We start from the raw sequence: 18,662 nt of genomic DNA, 5'->3' as shown, positions 1-18,662 counted from the left end.
ATGTTCCAGCATGTGATAGACACGGTGTTAGCAGGGTTGAAGTTGCAAACCTGTCTCGTCTACGTCGATGACATCGTCGTCTTCGCCGGGAATTTCGGCGATCACCATTGCGGGTTCGGACAGTACTAGAGGCCATAAATCATCAGGGCTCACTTTGAAAGCAGAAAATTGTCGCTTCACTTAAGACAAGATTCTGTCCTTGGGCCACGTCATCAGCAAATCTGGAGTCCGCCCTCCTCAGAAGACATCTGCCATCGCTGACTTCCAACAGCCCACCGACCAGAAGGGAGTGCGCAGATACCTTGGCTTCTGTGCCTATTACTAATTCAACAGGAGCATTGGTCCTCACATATACTTCACACACGTCCCAAGACTGGCACTATTTTGAGATATCCGGCCTGCAAAGATGATATGAAATGCCTGATCCTTTGAGTTCTTTCAGTTAAAGGTTAACTGCCCCGGTGACTGGAAAAGACAACATATCAGAAGTCTCAAATACGTTCATGTCTTCTGTAAAATTATGGGCCGACGTGATTTACTTTAAACAGAGGAGAACCTAATACTGCCGGGCGTTATTTATGCAATTGCAGAAAGAGCATTATTGAATGAATAAAAGGTTATTTAGTGAATATTGATAGTAAAACTAAAGTCTCCCTTTTGACGTAATCCGCGTGAACATTAAAAACTGGGCTGTATGCTCCATGAAAAGATATTAAATTTGTTTGTCCAAATCACCCTTAAGATCTTATAAACGATAGTGAATTTTATTTGTCTCATTTTTCATGCCTTTACAGGGAATTCCTCTATGAAGCGGGCGTTGTGTGCAGCCGACGTGATGATATTTTTGATAGTTCATTGTACACTTCTGTGGATAACGTTTACTCCTTCAGGCGCTGCAGGAATTTCTAAAGCAAATGGTATGTTTCCCGGTGATCACTTTTCTTCGGCTAGCAAATGTTAAAAAATGTCCTTCAGCGCAGGACGCGCCTTTCTGTATCGGAAATTTCTAGAGTATTCTCGCTGGTTCTATATTCCACGTAGCCTGCATTCACGTTCCACGCAGATTGCTTTGAACACCAACAGCGTCCGCACGACACGCGGAGTGCGCCTGTCTACCAGCCTGCGTGCGCGCGAGCTCCCATCGAGAAGCCAAGGAGGTTTTGACGCCTGGTGGCACGTCTCCTCCATCACGACTAGCACAACGCGAAAGACGAAGCACGTAACTGACACACTAATACAACGCGCAAGACAAAGCACGTAACTGAATCGTCACCGAGTCAAATCAGCGCGTACAGCGCGTCGTAATTGCAGCCTCCGCGATCAACTTCAGAAACATTTTCAGAGCTAATTGCGGAGGCCACGCTCCTCTGTGCTGAGTACGGTGAACGCCACTACCAACGCCACCTAGGTGGCGTTGGTAGTGCTTCTTGATGCCAGCGTCCCTTCGAATGCTGGCATCGAGGCGTCGTAGGGCTGAGACTACCGAAGCGTTCACTGTCGGTGCGCGTTAGTGTCATAATGCAGTACTTCTCTTTTCTGCTCGTAGGCGGCGGCACCGCCCCGAGCAAGAGCGCGGGTACACGGAGGAGTGTTAGATATATAAGGCGCGTCTGTGTAGCTCTCTGCAAATGCGTTTGTGGCGCAATGGGTTAAACGCTCGGCGATCTGTAAAAAAAAACTTTTTTTTTAAACCTCCTTGCGAGAAGCTGCTCCACCAAATAAACGACAGCGTGTGGCTTCATCGAGGGAGGTCTCGAGCGGAGTTCGAGGACAGTGGCACGCGACAGAGAACGTTTTCGACTACTTTCACTGCGCATGCAACAGAGTGATCTTCTACAGCTCTGGGCACAAGTTCGCCGCTTAATAAATAGTTTATTTTTATAAACCTGTATTGACTGAAATCGCTACAAATCTGGTGGAGGTGCTGGGTATGATTCTGAGCCACACACACACCAAAGAGAGCGTACTCCTGATCCTCGGCGATTGGAACCATTGGAACTGACGCCAGTGCACCAACGGACCAGCTGTCGTATTCGAGGGTATTCGCCAGAATTCGGACCTCTTCTTTTCGCCGCTGGACCATTTCAAGAGAGTGGCAAGGTCGAACAAATTGAGTGAAGAACGCATGCCGCGCCATGTGTATTTTGCTTTAGAAGACTCTGCGCGAGCCTGGTACGAAAAGCACGAGGCTTCTTAGTCGTCTTGGGAAGAGTTTCGGCACCAGTTGCTGGCTATGTATGGTAGCAACGATCGAAGGGAGAAGGCTGAAACTGCTCTTCTGGCACGGAATCAGCGCACAAATCAAAGCGTGGCCATGTACATAGAAGACATGACCCGCCTTTTCAAGCGCGCCGACCCCAACATGAGTGAAGACAAAAAGGTGCGCCATCTCATGCATGGAGTGAAACAAGAGCTTTTCGCGGGTCTCGTTCGCAATCCGCCACGCACCGTTGCCGAGTTTCGATCGGAAGCAACAACGATTGAAATGACGCTTCAGCAGCGAGCCCGGCAATACAAGCGCGACGTAAGCTGCACGTCCGCAGATGTCTTTTCTGCGTCCACTGACAATAATCTGCACACATTGCGTGAATTTTTCAGGTCTGTAGTCAGGGAAGAGCTACGCAAGATGCAGTCTCACGAAGTTCCGCCGGAACCGTATATCGTCTATATCGTCAGAAGCGAAGTGAGGCAAGCCATAAGGGAACCACAGTGTGAGCCACAACCGGCACGACCGACGCCAACGTACTCCGAGATGCCCAGGCGACCCGCCGTTCACAGTGCACCCATCGTTTACAGTGCACCCATCGTTCAAAGTGCACCGATCGTTCACAGTGCGTCCATCGTTCATAGTGCACCCATCGCGAGGTCAAGTAACTACGTGCCGATAGCGCACAGTCACCCCTAATGGCTAAGAGAAGGCCCAGGAAAAGTGACGTGTGGTGTGACACCGACCGTAGGCCCCTGTTTTTTCACTGCGGAGAGGCTGATCATCTGTACCAATTTTGCCTGTACCATCAAGCCGGTCTTAGAAGATTTCCTATGAATGCACCATGCCCCTGAAACGGCAGAAGACCATTCGACATAGAAGAGTACTTAAGTAGGCGTAAGAGTTTCAGCACACCTCGCCATCACCAACCTCGTTCACCCTATCCTATGCGTTACCGGTGGCCAAACCCGCCTGCCTTTTCAAGCACGGCTAGGCAGCGTTCGCCTAGCCCGAAGCCGGAAAACTGAAGCGAGCGACTTGTGGAGGTGGGGCCGCTAACAATCAGACATGCGAAGATCCTCCACCGCGGTTCCAGGGTGACATCGACGAATGGTTCCAGGTAAAAAAGTGCAGCAATGAGAAAATAGCTTCGGAATTGCCTTTGCTTATTTATGGGTGCGAATGAATGCGTTAATTGATACCGGGGCGGATTATTCGGTGATAAGTTATGAACAGGCAAAGAAGCTAAAAAAAGGTTTTGACGGAGTGGAATGGACCTCAGATACGCACAGCAGGTAGTCACCTTATTATGCCCCTCGGCAGGTGCACCGCAAGAGTTTGGATACGAGGATTTACATACGTTGGTGAATTCGTAGTACTTTCGAAATGCTCGAGGGATAGATTGGATTAGATTCTCTGAAGACTAACGGCGCCATTATCAACTTACACAAATCAAGCGTCATTGTCTACCGAACAAGCTATAACCTGGGAAAAATCAGGAGAACCATATATCACTCCACTGCGAGTCGTCAATGACGATGTAACTGTGCCGCCATGTAGCAGTGTAATAGTTCTCGTCATAAATGATACATTCAACGAGCGCGAAGGTATACCAGATAGCAACACAATACTTTTCTTGAACTGGAGCGTGTGTGTGGCACGAGGCCTCGTTCACCTCCGTAGGGGATGTGCAGATATCCTCCTCACGAATTTTGGGAACGAGTTTCAGCACATCGCGAAGGGAACAACTATCGGCTTGTTCCATGAGTTTTCTTAAACGACAGAATTAGGCAGCCTAGAGCTAGCATGCGCGGCTGTGCCAACGATCCGCGACGTCAGCGAAGTAACTGCCGTCAATCTGAACCTTTTAGTGTTTCAAAAGTAACAGTTACCCAGCGTTAAACAAGTGTCACCGCAGGGTGCACTACGATTGCACCTATGTCAAAAACCACGTTGCTAGAAGGGGGAGAGGTGTTTTTCTAAAGTATTATGTGTACAAATGGTAACAAAATAACATACAAATGAATGAATGAACATTTTGAAAGTTAAAATTATAGGAGTTAGAGTGAACATAGGAAAGAAAGAGCATGAACTTGTTGTTCTGCGGCAGGCTGTGTGGGTATTTCGAGCGCTGCATTATGGAAAACCGTATAAAGCCGAGGAAAGGCGCAAATACATATCATACATACACACACACACACACATATATATATATATATATATATATATATATATGAATATCTGCACAGGCGGTTTCTATATATTTCTGGTAAACGTTTTCTAACCGCATGCATACAATATTTTGTAACCTTTTAAGGAAGCAGAAGACGCTAAACGCTTTAACGATGTATTCTACTCGTCTGTTGCAAGGCGTATTCTGAACACTGAGAAAAGGCGTTTTGTGAACGCCTTCAGTAGCTGTGGGCGCTGTCATTTTTGACTGATCACAGACGTCTATTAAACATCTTCTTAGGTGTTCTCTCGCATCGCGCCCATAAATTTTTGTCAGCCAGTAAAACTGTGTAATCCCTAATGGTGCTGAATACCAACGTGGCGAACACTTTGCAACAATTCAATTTGCATAGTGCATTTGTTCTGCATGACCTTATCTAAGTTATTTTCGAACCACAGTCTCAATGAGTGATTCTGTCCGCAATGCATAGTTTCGCATCGCACTGAGCACTCGTGTGCCTTCTTGTGGTCTTGGTAACACTCTTTCCACCGACTAAATAAACTTTATCCTATTTGCAGAAAACCTCCTGTGTGCAACAGCAGAGTGCTCGGAAAGAGGTATTGTATTTTAAGGCGATTGAGGGTATAATATTACGCAGCAAGCTTTTCTTAATGACTATCCTAAAATTTTACTACCAGATTTTAACCATTGTGTTTGTGTTTCTTGCTCAAGCCCTTCCTAAGGAGAATATAAATGATACATGGGCTTTGCAGACGGGGATGTTTTCCGCATACAGCTATACAGTAACTACATGTTTGAATAAAGTCAGGTTTCGCGCATTGTACGAAATGTTCTATATGCCATATCAGTTAAGGTGATTTAGCAGCTTACACTTTTTTGTGGCGCAAGCTGAACGAAATGGACACTGAAAGGCATATTTGACCGAAACAAATCTGTCCCGGTCGTTTAGCTTGGCTACAACAAATTACAAGATGTCAAACCTCATTTCCTTTATCAGGTTGGGGAATGATTATATTATTACGGGGCAACCTAGATTGGCGCCAGTCACAAGAAGACAATTTGACGTGTGGAGGTGCACTCCCCCATAGTGGGTATCCTCCACTAACGAAGGCCAGCAAGCAAGCAAGCAAGGTGCAATCAGTCTCGACAGCCATCTCGTTTATGTAGCGTTGCCGCTCTTGTAAATAACCTAACGATAGGAATAAACTTCATTTGTCCCACGGTTACTGCTGTTGGTGCCCGGGGCTAGGCTGCCAGGGGTCCATAGCTGGCGGAAAATCTTCCGAGGTCCCCAGCAATGGCCCAGGCCCGCTGGATGGCCCACTTCTGGTCTTCGGGTGTCTCGCTGAGGAGAGCGGCTTGTCATGCAATGTAAATGTATCTTTGTAAATATGTAAATACATCTTTATAAGTGACTTAAGCAGCGTACCAAATTCGTGAGAGGTAAAGGGTTGGCACGGAAACAACGAAGGAGCCCCGCAGTGGTCGTCACCTCGCTCTAGACAACATGAAGGACGAAACAGGACTCCAAATGGCGTGGCCCACATCAACGCCTACAACCCCAACGGTTGCGCCGACTCAGTCGCGGGATCCAGGAACATTCTGCGGTACCGACCTCCTCCACGTGGAAGAGCGCATCGCCACGTATGAGTGTGTAAATGAGATCCACAGTAAATGAGATCCAAAGATTAGGTTGGCTAACGTGGCCGTCTGCCTAAATGGCACGGCCAAGGTGTGGTATGACAGCCACGAAGCAGGGCTTAACGACTGAGACACGTGCAAACAGAATCTGAGGGACTGGTTCGGCCGTCCCGCCAGGCGGAAGAGTACCGCTATGAAAGAATGAGCGAGTCACGTCAAAACGTCCACAGAATCATAGATCTCTTACAGCAAGGACATTTTGGCTCTGTCCTGCAAGGCTGACAGCGATATGGCTGGGTTGTGTCACGCACCCTCCGCGTAGCCGACGATGGAACACCAACCATGCCTGGTATGTGCACTGCTCGGATTGGCATCGCGGGGCGCCTAACGACTGTTTTGTTTGCCGTTTTGGAACAAGGTGAATCCAGAGACGCAGACGTCGGCAACACAGCATAAAAAAGGAATTGCGCTAGCCCAGACCGTTCTCCCGTTCAAGTTGGCCACTATGAAAACACACAGTGTGCAACTGGCAGAAACTGGCATTCACTGTCATTAGGGAAAGGCGATATTTAAATTATGCAGTACAATACCACATCTTTAGATATCAAAATCGCGCGAATCAGCTCCCCTGAAGCGCGTCGTCACAAATATCAGAGGCCACGGGATCGGGGAATTCTTCTGAATGGAATACAATTGGCTAGCTTGTAAGGTGTTCATGCCCAATACTGCGAACGAAACAAACGACCAAAAAGCACATCACTTCATGTCACTCATTAAACGGAAGCCTAGAACATTTTGTTTTAAAGTGCGCTCCGCAGCTAAGAACAGCGAAAACACACACACACGGACAGGAAAGTAGACGAGAGGACGTGCGCTTCACTTATAAGCATTGCAGTTTCACTTACTATTTGAAGAAAACGCTGTTTTATGCATTGAAGCACAAAAGTAACTGGAATGCCAATGCATTTGGTCGGACAATTTGAACATATATAGCTCGCAACTGGTGCAGTCGTGAGAATGCGTTCAAAGTTGATACGCCTAGCGCACTCACCAGCTATAATTCGTGCATTGGCTGCTACTTCCTGCATCGTAATGAGTTAGGGAAATATCACTTCGAAAACTGAAGCAGAACTTCGGAGGCGCAGTCGTTACGACCTTTAGCAGACACCCAGGTGTGACGCAGCACTTACGCATCACCGTCGCGCGAGCAAGAAGCGAGCATTCTATACTCCGTTTCAGTAATTCCGTGCAACAGAGCCAAGGCTACGTCACCATCGAGCGCTGATTCCTGAGAAGCGATATGTAGTGCCAGTGTTCGGAACCCGTTGCTTGTCCTAATGGCCTTAACAAGTGGTCTAGTCAGAAGATGTTTACTTGCAGGCTTCTCTGCATGTTACAGCTGCGATTTTTTATGTGATCTTGCTTCGCTTTTAATAAAACATTTATTGAAGCACTGTTGTACTGAAAATAGACTTCTCGCTTGTTCGAGTCAAAACTTGCAACTGACAAAAAAATGAATGCACCTGTGTCTTGTAGGCGTTATTTTCATTTATCAAGCACAAATAAGTGATTTGACATTGGCAAAATTTTTATTACAATAGCAGTTACATGGAAACTCTAAGCAGATTTCTGCCATTGGCGTCGCCGTCACCGTGAGGTTCCATTCAAAGTCCAAGTGCGATAAAATGGTGGCCGGGCGCCGTATGCTGTATGTGCGAGTTATATCGCGCGAGGGAAGCTCGCTTTCACTGAGAGCGAACGCACGGGGGAAAGCAAACGCTACGTCTTGAGTCTTGCGAAAGGCCGTGGGGGAATAGGAGGGAGGGAGGAGGGGTACCTTGTGCTGCAGCACGAACTGCGTGTCTTGCGTCCGGGCGCAAGTAGTAGTAGTAAGTGGTTCGTATGGAAACGGAAAGGTTGACGCTATCTTCTGCAGCCCTTGAGGGAGCACGGCTAAGCGCCAACCAGGCGCAAGGGAAACTGGCGGCTCAATCTCGAACGCGGAAAGAGGAAAGCGGGAAGGCAGCGCTGGAGGGAAGGGGTGCGGCTTCTACTCTGTCAGCAACTGCTTGGTTGTACTTTGCGCGGCAGCGGGCGGTCGCGCGCACCGTATCTTGAAAACGATCTGCACACGGCTCCTACATTTTTATGCGCTTTGCTTTCGCCGCTCAGATTCCGCTGAAGCGATAAACCGACTGCACGAACCTTCTTCTTCTTTCTGGGGTTTTACGTGGCCAAACCAGTTGAGCGAGCAAAGGAAGCCGCAAACACTGCAAAGACAACCGCTGTGAAAACACTGCTGACGCCAGCGTTTTAGCAGCGGGGTTCTGCAGTCATCTAGTGTAATCTATTCACGTTTGCCTTGCGCGCTGACACCATGCTTGTTAATTTACTTAGTAAGCCAATGTGTCCAAGTTTATACAGCCGATAAGAGTACTATCCTTACTACGTATACCTCTCTACTAATTTGCTATCGCAATTGATGCTTCGCCTTTCGGGCGAAACTGCGACTTTTTGTGTAGTCGGCCAAGCCACAGCACCGCGGAGGGCCCCGTCTTGGCCGCTGATTCGATGTTCGCGAAAATGCCGCCTGCAGACTCAGTTGTGCGGTATTGTTCGCGGGTGAGCTTTTATGAGGAAGGAACGAAGCAGCTGGCGTTGAACGTGTTTGGAACCATGCGTAAGGAGTGTGGTAAAAGTGGAAAGCATGAACACTCTTAAAAAAAAGGCTGCATAAACGAATGTCCACCAAACCCGAGTGGTAAGAGCAGTCGGCTTATTACTCACTGTGGTAATGAGGAAAGCTTCCTGACAGGCGCCGGTGAAGTGTACCGTGCAAGAAAAGGAACCACAAACTATTATGACGAAATGGACGGCGCCCATTACGAGAAATATTTTAAAGAAAAGCTGATGCCTCGTTTGCCTTCGAACAATGTAATTGTGATGGAAAATGCTCCATACAGTTCAGTGAAACTGGAAAATGTGGCCCGCATGAGTACGTTGAAGAAGGACATACAAGCTTGGCTTTCCATGAAGTGTGTGCCCTGGAACACTGACATGGTAAAGGGAGAGCTCATTAAGCTCGTTGAAACTGTCAAAACTTGGGATGATAAGTATCGAATTGCTTTCATTCTTGCTGAATCTGGCCACCCTATAGTACACTAGCCGCCATATCACTGCGAACTTAACCCGATGGAGCTTGTGTGGAGTGACGTCATAGGCTTTGTGGCAAAAGCGAATACACATTTTAAGATGCAAAGCCTGGATGCTCTGGTGTGGAAAGGCATAGAGCAAGTGACAGTGGAGAAATGGAAGAATTATGTGAGCAATTGGGGTGCAAGCGGAGAAAGAGATGGTATAAATTGACCATGTAATCGACGATGTCATGACAGCTACCAACCTGTTGTAGCAATCAGCAAGCAGTCACGAAGGCAGCAGCAGAGCAGCTTCGTATCATCCCAGCAGTCACGCGATGTGAGATGCACGCCGCGTAGTGTAGATACAGTAAACCCTCGTTAACTTGAACTCTGATATCTCGAGTTATTGGATAAGTCGAATTTCTTCCCTGGAAAGTTGTCAACTCCATGGGGTTTCACCCCTGATTTCGAAAGGCCACTACGCCGAACTTCAGAAATCACGAAACCAAGACTGCGAAAATGCTGAAAAAGAAAAGGCAGTACCGGTGCGGTTTTTTTTTTTGTACTTTTTTGCGCAGCTGTGGTATTACCAAAAAGTGAAACCAGGGCCGGTATTTTGTAGCGATACCTTTTCCGGTGCTACTACATTGTCGTGCCTTTCGCACTTGGTCAGCAGTCAAAGTGACGGCAAGGTAAATAAACCTGGTAGCTAAGCTTTCATAGAAGCGTATACTTTCAAAACATGGCGGTTCATCGGCGGTTCATAAGGCTTAGCGCCATCTGTGTGAGGAGGGAACACTTCCGTCATAGAGAAAGAAATTCAACAAGAAGGGACACTCCCATAGGGCCCAGCGGCCGAATTGACTGCAGCGTGCCAAGCGGTCGGCGTCAATCACTTCCGGTTTCGGGCGCGCGTACTTTGAACGCAAGCTAGCACGCCGGCTGCGCCCCCCTCCCCCCTCTTTTTTTTTGCTCTTCGTGCAGAAGCGGTTTATTATTTAGTAAAAATCGAATCTGTGCCACGTGCAATTTCACAAAGTAGACGCAAGACCTTTTGTTCGATGAGGAATTTTTTTATTTTGCTCTATATAAAAGCTCGTTTCGCGCTTTTTGTGCGTTCATCCAACGTTGTGACCCCAGCAGGTAAGGTAGTAGTTCCTGTATGAAGCTCCACCGGACGGCACCAGCTGAAAAAAAGTGAATTACAAGCATGCTACATTTACAAGCACTTAACAGCATGTTACAAGCATGTGTCATTTTGGTATTTAGACAGAAATACTGCGTCTAGAGGCGAAATGTGCGAAAGCGGAGAATGGGCGGCATTACAAACAAAAGCAATTCGCTTTTACATACATGGCGTAGAAACTACCTAACTCATCCCAAACAATACCATAAAATATGAAAACATCTGATTTCCAAGCGTTCCCCCATTTCCGGGCATTATTTCCTGCACTTTGGCAGCAAAAATCCACGGGCGACTTCACGTTTCCAAAACTTGGCCTCAGGTGACGCGACGGTAGGCGAAATACACAGACGGACGCAACAGGCACTCAAGACAAATGCCTGGATGCAAAGCCTGTTTTCAGTCCTTTAGAAGACGGAATTTTAAAATTACAAGTGTCTGGTATGTTCCTAGGCGTTATCTTTCGCGCGTTCTGCCGGCGCCAGCAGCACACTCCCATGTTGCCTCTTGGCAATCGTCCATCGCGTTTTCAACAGGCGTGAGTACCGAAGGAAGGTATATGTTGTTGCGGGGCCACAAAAAACGTCACAAACTTGTCCCTCTATAAGATTCATTACACGCCAAACTAACTTTATCACCACGGCCGAGCTGCTTATCGTAGCTCGGCTGCGCTAAGCAGCTCAGCCGTGGTGCCCCAAAAAGTAACGAAATTACTCTTCAGCAATGTCTGGCGTCGGAGAAAGCGGCACAAACTTCTAATGAGATGCACTACACTGAGCACTACGACCGAGTTGGTTCTCGCTAACTGCGTCACAGCACGCTGCGCGGCCAGTGTGCCTCAACAGAACCGAAATAAGTTCCAATAATCCCATAGGAAGCTTCGGAAACATGTCCCAGCACGATTCATTAACTCAAATTAACTGCGCCAGGACGGCCGAGCTGTTTTTCGCCAACTGCGTCTTAAGTCTCGGTCCCGTGCCGTAAGCCTAAATGCGTCGTAGACTGTGAAACAAAATTTCTCACCTTGCCGTAGTCCAATAGTGCAGTGGTGTCTTGTCCCAGCGCAAAAGGAACGCAAGAATACGCCGGGAGCTCACGAAATCAGGCTACTTTAAATAAAGGGGACAGACGGGTCGCCGCGGGCGAGCGCTCAAACGCGCGCGCGGCCGCACTCGCTGGCTTCGGGGGAGTGTCTGGCGGAGGACGCATGTATCTGGCGCGTCATTGACCTGCGGCTTAGTCCCTATATAAGAAAAGTACCGCCATCTACTCTTTCCTCCGCCGCCTCCTCTCCTAAAGCGCTTGCTTTTTTCTTTACTTTTTGCTTGCGAAAGCCAAGTCGACGGTGGCGCACCTAGAAAGTCCACGTTGAAGCTTTCAGGCCGGGCGCGCGCCGCCGTCGCCGCCGGCGACTGCGGCTGCGCAGAGGACTTTGAACATGGCTCTGAGGCGGAAAAAAGAAAATATAAAGAAGTGAAAAGCGAGCGCTATCATCGTCCAATCGGAGATACAGGAGAGAGAGAAGCGGCGTTTATCAAAGGATGGCGGTACTTTTCTTATATAGGGATTTTACTGTGGCTAGGTAAGGCAAGGAAAATAAATCGCAAAGCTTAAGTTCATTTATACGCAAAACGTTTTAGTTTTCGCGGCAAAGAATTTTTAAAAAATAAATCAATGCCTGTTAACTTAAGTTCACTTTCTTTTTTTTCGATGCTCGCGGCAGCTGACGTTCGGTGTCAAAAGTATAGCGTGACGTATGGTGACGTGTTTCCTGTTGCCAGTTTTTGCCGAGTGTCCCCTCTTGTTGAATTTCTTTCTCTATGCTTCCGTCGGCATAAAAAATATTTTGACGTCATATCCGTTAAAAACAGAAGTGACTTCATTTTGTTCTCAAAGGCGCCAAATTTGTTTTCGGAGGCCTGCCATTGTAGCTGTATATTCAAATGCCCCGCCATTCGACTTGATGGGCGTTTCGAGATTTCGGCGCGGAAAGCGATGCAGGAAAAGATCAGCCGTACGGGTGTCGAAATCGCGTCGCTGCACAGAAGATACTTTCTTTCGAGGCCGACGAACGCTTTGAGCGTAGAGTGCTCGTCCTTCAGTCGGACGCCAAGCCCGTCGGCCAGAGCTGTCCCACGAAAACAACTAAAGTAAACAATTATCTCACTACTTTTGACTGAAGAGGTTAAGAAACAATGAAACTTCCCGCGTCACCAAATTCAGACAAACGTCGACAAGCAAAGCAACACAACATGTGACGTGGGCGTGAACTTTACGAGCGCGCCTTTCTGCCCACTTCAAGAGTTATATTGCATTGCAAGTGACAGCGGCGTCAACGCCCGCCGCTATCGGTAGGCGCTCTTACGGTAGGCGCCGAAAAAAGGTATTTATTGATAATGATCAAGTAAAATAGAGTTTTTCTTTTCTCGCCATGCGTATATAAAATTAATTAGGAGTTTTATTTTCGTTGAATGAATTTAACTGTGTCTCGCTTTAATTAAAAAAAACGCATTTTTTTCTTTCCCTATGTTTGTTTCCTCCAAACATTGTCGCGCTTGCATCGGTGCTCCCATAACCACCCTTGCTGATGTCGGTGACAATTCGTTCTGAACCGCTTTTCGCCCGAAGCTTCGTGACCTATGTGAATCGACCTTGCTCTCACGGTGTGCGCTGAAAAAGGTATTAATTGATAATGATCAAGTAAAACAGACTGGTATCTTCTTTTCTCACCATGCGTATATAAAATGGATTAGGAATTTTATTTTCGTTGAATGAATCTAACTGCGTCTCGCTTTCATTAAAAACGCTTTTTTCTTTCCCAGTGTTTATTCCCTCCAAACATAGTCACGCTTCAATCGCTGCTCCCATAACCACCATTGCTCATTTCGGTGACAATTGGTGCTGAACCGCTTTTCGCCCGAAGCTTCGCGACCAATGTGGATCGACCTCGGTTACGGTCCGTTGACATTATCAGCGGAATCAGCCCGCCGTAAGCAGCGGATGATAAGACTAGCGTAGAATAAAGAATACCGCATCGCTACAAAATGCAGGGCCAGGCCTGTAATTTTGTCCCAATGCTTTTAGCTTGATTCCACTTCACCCTCCTCTACAGTTCTCGGTCGGCTGATCCCATTGATTACGCGGGCAGAGTGTCGCTACGACCGCTGACGCGCGCAATGAGTGCCAGAAAGAGTAGAGTCGGCCAGAGACGAGCGTGCCGCCACTTGTAAACACGCCAGCCATGAACGGCAGTACCTCGATGCCCGGGGCTCGGAGGCAGCGCTTGCGCGTGGCTGCGCTGGCGGTCCATGGTCACGTTACTAAGCAGGGCGGTGGCGAGCGCTTTCCCGCGGCGTTCGCGCGCAACGCGCTGCATGGTGATTTCGAGAGATACAGATCTTGAGGCCTGTGTTCAGCTGGTCGCACATAATATCGCAGAAAGGATCTACTAAAAGTACCGCTGCTGGCACATTGCGCTTTTGTGAGGAAATCAGCGGTTACCGGTGCCAAATTCTAAAAGCGTCATGTCGGCTTTACGCCGTGGTTATATTTTCGTTAATTCGGCTATCTCGAAATTCCGCTTATCTCTAAATTTTTTTCCATTTTTTACTACTTGCAGTTAACGGGGTATTACTGTACCTGCAAGTTTTGCAATACAGTTGAGGTGTATTCCACCAGGTGTCACAACATGTAGCAGTTACACTGTATCGTGCCACGTGTCAAAGGATGTGCCATGTGCGCCGCGTAGTCTCGATACCTGTGCTTATTCTTCGGCACACCTTATGGCGCCTCCTCGGAAGGTACGAATCCCTGCTGATGAATCGAATCGTAGAGATGCGTGTGCGGTTCCAACCAGGCAATGCCGGGCTCAGCAGACCGCTTTGCTGAGAGCAGCACAAGCCGCAGCTCAGCGTCGATGGCGGGCGGCCAGTCCATTTCCTTCTAGTGAAAACGACGCAAGGAGACTTCGCCACGAAGACCCTCTAGTGCGTGTTGCCGAAAACGGAGCTCCTATGGAGCCCCTCCCTCGGCTTACTCTTTCATTGGGCTGCGTGTGTTGCGCAGGCCTGTGACTTTTCATTGCGATAGCAATTATTTGGACACTCCGGGCGCACTTCTGCCATCGCCGCCGGCGCCGCCGTCGCTGTGATACTCCTGTGACGTACGCGCCGCATCCTGTATGTGCAAGTGAAATATTGCGAGGGTGAGCCGACAATGGCCACTCAATCTCGCGCGCGGGAGGAAAGCGGGGAGGAAATGCAGTCTTCCGTCGAGCGCAAGGTACCAGTGGGAGGAGAGCGAGGGGTCTTTCTACTCCGGTGGCTGCTGCGTATGGCAGGGCTGCACGGGCCTTACCTTGAAAATGATCTGCCATGGGGACAGTGCGCCGAGTGCTGATAGCTTCGTGTGCACTGTGGTTTCCCCAATTAGTTCGCGTTGAAGCGAGAGGCAGCACGAAGGTCAATTCGCTCGCTCCTGCTTGCGCGCTTCCTCACTCCGGCGTTTTACAAGGAATTACCACGGTCATCGAGTGAGAAGTGTTCGTGTTAGCTGGCGCACGCGTAACACCATGCTTGTTAATTTAGTTAGTAAGCAAATGTTTCTGAGTTTATACGGCCGATAAAACTACTTTCCTTACTTCGTACAGCTATCTACGAATTTGCTATCAGAATCGATGTTTGCCCTTCGGGCAAAAGTGCGACTTGTTTCTTCATATAATGTTTTTAGGTTTTTATCACTGGGAGAGCTATTTACAAGAACGATTTTATTGCGATAGGAATTAGGGGTGCGATCTTGTACGCGTTCCAAAATGGAACGGAGGCGGTCCGTTCTATCGAGCCGCACACGATTGGTCAATTTGAACCGTCAGCCGCACACGATTGGTCAATTTGAACCGCGACGATCAAATCGACCAATCGTGTGCGGCTCGATGGAACGGACCGCCTCCGTTCCATTTTGGAACGCGTACAAGATCGCACCCTAGGTCACCTTGGGGCGCTCGCGCCGCCGCCGTCCTGCTGTCATGGTATCGACGCGCATGCTCAACCCTCGCTTGAAGGATTCTACTAGCTGCAACAACGTCGAAGCCATATCGACCTCACGCAGGATATGAGACCGGGCTAGCTATGGCTACATCGTGTTCCATCAAGTGTAACCAAATAAATCACCCTTGCGATCCGCCTAATAAGCGCTGCCGTAACCAGGGCAGCATTCTGACTTCTATAGGTGTCATTAGAAAATAATCACCCTTGCGATCCGCCTAATAAGCGCTGCCGTAACCAGGGCAGCATTCTGACTTCTATAGGTGTCATTAGAGTTGCACGCTAACGCATTAGAGTTCGTACTGAGAAATTGTCTGCTCACTATACCCTAGCACATACTCTGGTCTAAACGGAAAGAAGAGCAAACATCGAGCTGCAGCTATTGCTAAAGTGTTTGCCTGTTTTTTCCGTCTGTTTCATCTCGTGCACCAATGAAATGCGACACCAGTAACGCCGTTGTCAAGATTCCTCAGGCTACAGCGTAGTGACACGGCAGGTATTTGTGAGGACGCTGTTCCTGTTGCGCGGTAGCAGTAGGGTCGCTTGCTGCTTCGTATTGTAGTACATACAACTTGCGATGAGCTAGCGCGCTAGGGTAATCCTCGTTGTCGCGGTAAATTCTTCGGCTTCTGTTACATATTTCACTAGCCTCCATAGTTCCTTGTGTGTACAACAAAAAATGTACACAGTGGTTCTGTACTCTTCTTTATAATAAAATGCCTTGCGAGAACTTTTAGCAGCGGAGCTGTTAAGCCAGCCGTAACTTGTGTTTCGTATCAAGAAACTATCATCATTAGCAATGAAGAAAGAAAAGAAAAGAAACTTGCTTGCCAAGATTCGAACCCGAGTACCCACGCTCCCAAGGCGAGCGCCGTAATCACTAGGCTATACACCCATTTTTTTTTCTTATTGCTAGGCTTTATAGCCAAGCTTGCAGAACATGCGTTTATGCGAACCATATGATTGCGTTCCAGCGTCGTTGTCTTCCTCCACTCGGGAGAGAGCGAGAAAATGAGAGCGAGGGCGAGAGACACACATTAACGGAGTGGGTCTGCTGGAACGCGTTGTCGGCATTGGAACGCGGTGTCGGTGTTGCAACCTGTGCTATGCAACGCGGACTGATGGCCGTGCGTCCGAGAGAGAGAGAGACGCATTCACGGAGCGGCTCTGCTGGAATGCGTTGTCGACATCGCAACGCGGTGTAACGCGGTGTCGGCATTGCAACGCGGTGTCGACCGCCCAGCTTCGCTCTTTCAAGCGTTCAACGCCCGAGTGCAAGGTTTAGCATTTTTTTTTATCCCAGGTTTTGCTGCTGTCGATCTTTTCAGGCTAGCTGTGCAAGTGCTTTCGAGGAAAAATGTTTAGCAGTGTTTTATCCTCGCTGCATGTAGTCTTATTCTAATGACTAGGAATACACTAGCGAGATCATGACACATTTAAGGAAAGTATAAAGCAACTGTCCCTGTCGGGCCCAGGCTAGGCCTGTTCATGCAGCAGCGGGCCCGGGGTGGGCCTGAGCTTGGAGCGACAACCCGTGTGGGGCCCGGGCAAATTTGGCCCGCGCAGTGCTCCATAGCGAGCTGCTGGAGTTGTGAAAAGCGAGCGCAAGCGACGCTGCCGATGCTGCCCTTTTCCATTGCTTCTGGGACGGTGGATATACAGAGGTTTACTATATTAGCAGCACCTTGTAAAAAGAACTAAAGCCAAGAGAGCTTCACAATGGGAGAAGATAGGGTACTACATTGGAATTTTGAAGCAAGGAAACATATGTAATGCGATATTGTCCGCGGAATTGAGCAAGGAAGAGGATTGATGCAAGAAATTCAAATCAGTGATCATTCTGACAATATTAAGTAATTTCGGCTTGTGACACAAGTGCACTGGCGTGCTCAAAGTATGCGTTTCAGATAAAAATTAATCTCATCGAATTCTCGATTCTGCGTTGTAAAAGCAAAAGAGCATTAATCTTGATTTTTTAACACGAAAGTGTTTTATGCCGGGGTCCACCAAGACTTCACTGACGTATTTCCGTCACGGAAATACGTCAGCTTACAAGTGTACACGAACATAATACAAAGAAAGAAACCAGAAGAAAAAGTTCCACAAACATGCAAAATTTGGAAATCGAACCCACGACCTCTCGGTCCGCGACGATAGATCGCCGAGCGTTTAACCCATTGCGCCACAAACGCATTTGCAGAGAGCTACACAGACGCGCCTTATATATCTAACACTCCTCCGTGTACCCGCGCTCTTGCTCGGGGCGGTGCCGCCGCCTACGAGCAGAAAAGAGAAGTACTGCATTATGACACTAACGCGCACCGACAGTGAACGCTTCGGTGGTCTCAGCACTACGACGCCTCGATGCCAGCATTCGAAGGGACGCTGGCATCAAGAAGCACTACCAACGCCACCTAGGTGGCGTTCACCGTACTCAGCACAGCGGAGCGTGGCCTCCGCAATTAGCTCTGAAAATGTTTCTGAAGTTGATCGCGGAGGCTGCAATTACGACGCGCTGTACGCGCTGATTTGACTCGGTGACGATTCAGTTACGTGCTTTGTCTTGCGCGTTGTATTAGTGTGTCAGTTACGTGCTTCGTCTTTCGCGTTGTGCTAGCGTGTGCAGCGTAGTGCAGCTTCCATATGCACGACGGTTGCTCATGGTCATCGACGTTGGTAGTCGTGATGGAGGAGACGTGCCACCAGGCGTCAGCGTGGGTGCATCAACGCCTAAGGGCGCTTTAGCCACAAAACACCAATAGACATTATATATCAATGTGCAATAAACATTACACTACTTCTGTGAAGACACGTTTCACTTTCGTGTTCTATACCGATTCCTATATAAGAGGGATCAACCACATTTTTTTCCTTTTCTTTCTTATAAAATTCTATTTGAATACTTCCACCACACAGGATAGGGAAGTGTTGAGAATATTTGACAGATTTAGGAGGCTATGGGTAGATTTTCTATACAGAAGCTATATTTGCTTTCAGCGAGACTCATCAATGCATCCCTTAATTCGACTGCTGACCGTTGTGAAGATTTTTACTCGTACGCCTGTGGTGGGTGGCTAAAGCACCACAATATACCAGAGCGCCGTATAGCGTTTGGTGTTTATGACCAGTTTGATCAAGATATGCGCCGAACAATAAAAGGTAAATATTTTTTTCGCTTTTGTTTTCCCGTATTGTTTTGTGGCGTTTCAAATAATACCGGCACTTGAGCTCACTCGCATCGACAGTGCCGCCGTACTGT

At 48.2% G+C, this 18,662-nt stretch overlaps 1 protein-coding gene and 1 long non-coding RNA gene across 2 annotated transcripts in view; both read left to right on the top strand.

Moving 5' to 3' along the window:
• The window catches only part of LOC119439977 (membrane metallo-endopeptidase-like 1), a 668,359-nt gene that overhangs the window by 370,356 nt on the left and 279,341 nt on the right, over nucleotides 1-18,662 (top strand). The gene's annotated exons all lie outside the window — the stretch shown is intronic.
• LOC125942982 (uncharacterized) lies at nucleotides 792-18,541 on the top strand. Its single transcript, XR_007465458.1, has 3 exons — nucleotides 792-917; nucleotides 4,958-4,996; nucleotides 18,401-18,541. It is a non-coding gene; the product is annotated as an uncharacterized LOC125942982 (long non-coding RNA).

This window comes from Dermacentor silvarum, chromosome 2, assembly GCF_013339745.2.
Source record: "Dermacentor silvarum isolate Dsil-2018 chromosome 2, BIME_Dsil_1.4, whole genome shotgun sequence".
NCBI lineage: Eukaryota > Metazoa > Arthropoda > Arachnida > Ixodida > Ixodidae > Dermacentor > Dermacentor silvarum.
The sequence above is the reverse complement of the archived record's forward strand: the minus strand, read 5'-3'. Positions and strand labels throughout refer to the sequence as shown.